Raw genomic sequence first — 6,000 nt, 5'->3', positions numbered from 1 at the left:
TCTTAGAAATCCCAGACAGTAAATTCCCTCACACAATTTTTAACAGCTAAAAAAATTCTTGGAAACATATTTAGAATTTCAATAAATTAAAAAGGGGAAATTATCTTGATGTTTATAGCTTTCATAGAGTAACATTGCCCTTTGAACAAATTAGGTGTAATTATGCCACAGTGAACATTCATTAAGTTTAGAGTAATTATTCTGTATACAGAGAATTTCAATTTTATTTTCATTCTTAGTTTTAAAAAGGGGTTCATCGAGTACAATAATTTACTTATTTAGTTAAGTGCAGTACTTTTTAAATTAAAATTATACATCTACTTTAGAAAATGAAGAGCCAATTCAGCCATTAGAATTCCAGTGAAAAATTTGTATTTAAAACAATACCTAAGCTGGGTGTGGTGGCTCACACCTGTAATCCCAGCAGTTTGGGAGGCCAAGACAGGCAGATCACCTGAGGTCAGGAGTTTGAGACCAGTCTGGCCAACATAGTAAAACCTTGTTTCTACTAAAAATAAAAAGATTAGACATGTGGTGGCACATGCTTGTAATCCCAGCTACTCAGGAGGCCGAGGCAAGAGAATTGCTTGAACCCCAAAGACGGAGATCGCAGTGAACTGAGATCGTGCCACTGCAATCTAGCCTGGGTCCAGAGCAAGACTCCATCTCAGTAAGTAAATAAATAAATACCTATAATGCTAATTTTTGTACATGAAGAATGCTGAAATATTTTTGAAGGTTAAAGAGTAGAGTTGTGTTAAAGATACCAATGTGTTTTTATGCCAATACAAGAGCCTAAAAGATAAGGTCAAGAAGAAGGTAAATGAATTGTTGAAATCCTTAAGATATAAAAGGTAAATGTCTATGAAAATGGTATGGTTAGGGTAGTGGAATTATGGGTGATTTGTCTATACTTCCTTTTCTTTTTCTAAACTTCTTCTTATTATAATAAAATGCTTTTGAAATGTAAAGAAAACACATTTCTTTTAAAAAGCCATACGTTTTAACTTTTAACAAGTAGCTCTAGGCTTAAGACATAAAGGTTAATTTAGACCACAGGTGTAGTAATAGCCCAGAATACTTTAGGAAATTCAAGCATTGGGTTAGTGGTTGGATGAGATTATCTTTGTGATGGATTTTACCCAGAAAATACTATTTTTGTTTCATACTCAAGAAACAAATGTATATGTATATCTTGTTCTCTTTTCTCTAAAGTATTATTATAAAGCATATGCTCTTTGATACTACAGCTTAGAATACCTTTTCTTTCTATTTCCAAAAGATTGTGAAGGAGGTCATTCCAAACCACCACCCACAGTGGAGTGTTGAAAGTAGTTCGTAGTACCAAATAAACCCAGCAGGAAAGAAACAAGATACTATACTCAATGTGCATCTTTGAACATTTCTGACAAGTAGAAAGAAACTCAAATAACAGCAGAATATTTCCATAAACTAGCTACATACAAACATTTCTGCTCAACAACAAAGCTACACCCCTTGTTAAAGGTATCCTTGTGCCAGGTACTTTGTTGAACCTCAATTGGTTCTAAAGAAAATATTATCCCTGTAATTCTATCCACTTATTGGATTCTTAAATGCTTTGTCTTCTAGGAGTCAGTTGTTAAAATTATCGGTCTTTCCAGAATATAATTTTTGTAATCAATTCCTGTGTCAGAAAACAAACAAACAAACAAACAAACAAACTTCTTTTTCTTATTCGTACCATTTATTTTTCACTGCCTCTCAGAAGTAGTCACAACAGCATTGCCTGTTGGTCCTATCACGCCATCGGTTTAATCATTGCTTCTTACTTGTAGAATGTAAACATCTATATTTCACACATACCTTCTACATAAGTTGTAATAATACCCATAGGCGAGCTGCATAGTTTCAATTATTGATAATAATGTTCTAAGGGAGAAGGAATTCGTTTTTGAAGTTAGATTATTTATGTTCTCAGTTGCTACTGACACATTTTGGGAGGTTGGGTTTTGGAGGCATGTTTCCCCCCACCCTTGGAAAAAAAAGTCCTTTTGTGGAACTAAGATTGTCCAAAATGTAGAGCTCAGCAGTTTCAGAAGTCATATGTAATACTCATAATTTAAAGATGAAAAAACACGTATCTCCCGACAAAACAATGCAATCTTCTTGCCAACGCATGTTTCATCAGATATAAATGTGTTTATAACACAGTAATCCTTATCAAAACCACATTGACTTAATTGTCAGTTACTATTCTGTTCACCTCTGCTTTCCTCCTCTTTTATCATTAGCACTTTTTGAAAAAGTGGATAGTTTACAACTGATGTTCTCCATTTGCTATGCACTTTTAAACTAACAAAACAAACAGTGAGTTCCTGGAACAGGTCCTGTTACCACTATTGACCTCAGGCCAAGCCCAGGGAATGTTCCCCTCAGTGAGGAAGCAGCCACTCCTTCCCCTGGGAAACGCCAACCCAAGAGTATGAATAAACTAAGGGAACTTCAGTCTGCTGAGACAACAAATACTAGTGAATCATTTATTTCGTGGCTGGTTCTTTTTCACCTCCCACTCTCTCTTCCATATAAAATAAGAAAGTCATTGTGGTTTCACAGATCTAAATCTACAGTAACAAAGATAGATACTATGACCAAGGATAGTTGATCCAAAAATAACTGAGAAGAATCAGATGACTTGTCAGGTAGTGCAAGAATGTGTTAGTTCCATGCATGAGATCCACGAATTGATATAGATTTTGAACTCTAGACACAAAGTACATCCTTTACAAAGATGTTGGTACCTGAAAGAGGGACTCATGCAATGTCCGTCTAGCAAGAAAAAGTGTTCTTTCAGTATAAACCTTAACTTGGACATGGCTTGCACAGACAAAAGAGAGGTATTGAATTACATAAGATGAGAGAAAGAAAGGCCAGACAAAACAAAGCATTACCAAAAAAAAGTGAAACAAAAATAAAGACAAAGACTCAAACACATGATTTCCAAAAGAGAATATGATCCATTATGGTCAAATCAATTATTTACAGTATATCACAGAATTCTAATTAATTGGTTAAGCATTTCATGTTTTAAAAACAAGTATCATGTATACTTTTTACAATAACTGTTAAGATAAAGTAAAAATATATTCCTTGACAAAATCTATAAGGCCCTACATTGTCTCCTTTTAGTCTATTTTCCTGTAATCTCACCACACTAAGTTATAATTATATTGAATAAATGGTTAATCTCCAAATAAATTATTCATCTCAAAATATGTTTTCTTCTGTCTGGAATGCCTTGGACACTCACTACTCACACCTATTTTTATTTCTCTACCTAAAGTACTTCTACATAACATTAACACAATTTAAATGTTTCTTCCAGTGTAAATGTCTTCTTATATGGTCCTATTACCTACTTTTATTACATGCTTTGTCACCTTGTCAAATAGCTGGTTACATGCCTTTGACATCACCTAACTATGTAAGGCGGGAATCATATTTTATTTATTTTAGCATTTGTAATATTATATACCACATTGAAAACCACATTTTTTTGGTGACATGTTTAAATGATAAAAGTGATTGAAGCTTATCTGTTTGGGTACAGCTGAGGCTTGTCAGTAAAAACTACTCTAAATTAATTATTCTATATTCAACATCTCTTTGGTAAAGGAAAATTAAATTAAAGCTTTCTTCTGATTAAAATGTACAATTATCCTCCCCAGAGTATTTCTTAACATCAAATCATGTTCCTGACATAATTGTCAAACACCAAATTATACAAATGTACATATTTTTCTATTAATGATCAAAGCAAATTTATTTCCTTAAGCAACATGATAGCATATATAACTTAGCAAATTTTAAATTAGATACTACAGAGACACGGGACAACTTTGGAAATCATAAGTGAGCTACTTATGGCATAATAACATATTACTAATATTGGCATTTCAACAGTGCATATTTATCTCACTTTCTTATAACAATTAATTAATTATATTCTTCTTATTCAGATGAAAATATATAGAAGATTCAAAAACTTACATCCACTTAAGATCTACTCTCTTTGACACACGAAAACCTGTATATAAATGTTTATAGCAATTTTATTCATAATTCCTCAAAATTAGAAGCGATTAAGATGTTCAAGCTAATGGATAAACAAACTGGTACATTTATACAGTGGGATACTATGCAGTGATAAAAAGTAATGAGCTATCTACCCCCACCTTAATGGATATATTTTTAAAAGAATTGCAAAACAAATGTACGAACAAAAATAATAAAGAGAAAAACCAAAACACACTATACCCAACAGAGATAAAGAAGCCAGACGGAAAGGCTCTACTATAATTCCACTTCTATGACATTCTGCAATATGCAAAACTATAGAGATGGTAAACAAATCAGTGACTTTTTGGGACCTGGGGATGGGACATATTCAATAGGATATTATTCTTTAGGATAGTATAGATAATTTGTAATATAATTGTAGATGTAAAGCAAGGCAGGAAAGTCCTAAAGAGGAGCTTAGCCCAAGAAGGTTCTTGGCTTTGCCCAGAAAAGAATGCAAGGGCAAGTTGGAGGTGGAAGAAAAAAGCTTCATTGAAGAGGCAGTGTTACAGATCCCATGGAGTCACAGCTCCGCGACTTCTCCTGCAGAGCAAGGCGGGCATGTCTTATGGAAAGCTGCTTCTGCCCTAGCCCTGTTTTAGCTAGTCCTCAATTTGGTCTGGTGTCCAAGCATCACCTCGGAGTCAAGTCCTGCCTCCTATACCAGATGTATGACAGTATGTTTTTATCAAAACTCATAGAATTGTAAAACAGAGTGAAATTTAATGTATGCAAATTATAAAAATTATTTGGAAAATTGAGAGACTTCAGAGGATGAAATACGCAATGCAACAAAAGAATCAAATTGTACTACATACGTATAAAACAATTTCACAAAAGAGGATGGGGAAGAGGTATTGCCTTAAGTAACTTTGGAAATGAGTAGACTGTAAGACTAAATGCAAAAGGAGCTGTATGTAAGTACTGTATTCTATTAGATAAAGTTGTGTCCCTGAGGAGTGCAGTTTAACAATTTGAAACAAGTATATACGCATACTGGAATTGAATAATTATGTAAATAAATGTCCAAAGGTAGGAAGTTTTTTTACTGTTGGAATAGGAGGTTACAGATAAACAAGAAAAAAAGCTAGAATGGTCCATGTGGTAATGAATAAAGTGGGGCTGGGCACAGTGGCTCACGCCTGTAATCCCAGCACTTTGAGAGGCCAACGTGAGTAGATCACCTGAGGTCAGAAGTTCGAGACCAGACTGGCTAACATGGTGAAACCTTGTCTCTACTAAAAATACAAATATTAGCCGAGTCTGGTGGCAGAAGCCTGTAATTCCAGCTACTTGGGAGGTTGAGGCAGGAGAATTGCTTGAACCTGGGAGGCAGAGTCTGCAGTGAACTGATATAGCACCACTGCCCTCCAGCCTTGGCAACATTACAAGACTCCATTTCAAAAACAAACAAAAAAAATCGAAATTGGGAAACATCAGTATAAATTCAGGTTTAGCTTAAAATAGATATAGATGGTTAATTCTATCTAGAAATAGTATAGATATATGGCTATATCTACGGGTTAGGACACACACATATATTTCCTTGTTTTTTCAGCTAAGAGGGCCTAAAAGTAATGACAGCCTGTAGCAATGAGCACACCAAGTGCTCAGATCTTTGTTTCTAATGCTATTGCCCAATGAAAGAAATCGGTTTTCCTTGGAGAAATGGTTAATTCCAGAATTAGAGCAGGAAATAGACAAGATGAGCCTCCAGCATATTGTTGTGCTGGAAAATAAGAAAATGCAAAAGAAAGGAAGAAAGAAGGAAAGAAGGAAGGAAGGAAGGAAGGAAGGAAGGAAGGAAGGAAGGAAGGAAGGAAGGAAGGAAGGAAGGAAGGAAGGAAAGAAAGAAGAAAGGAAGGAAGGATCAAATTGTACTACATATGTATAAAACAACTT

The sequence above is a fragment of the Macaca nemestrina genome, chromosome 2, assembly GCF_043159975.1.
Source record: "Macaca nemestrina isolate mMacNem1 chromosome 2, mMacNem.hap1, whole genome shotgun sequence".
Lineage (NCBI taxonomy): Eukaryota > Metazoa > Chordata > Mammalia > Primates > Cercopithecidae > Macaca > Macaca nemestrina.
This window is presented reverse-complemented; position numbering follows the sequence as displayed.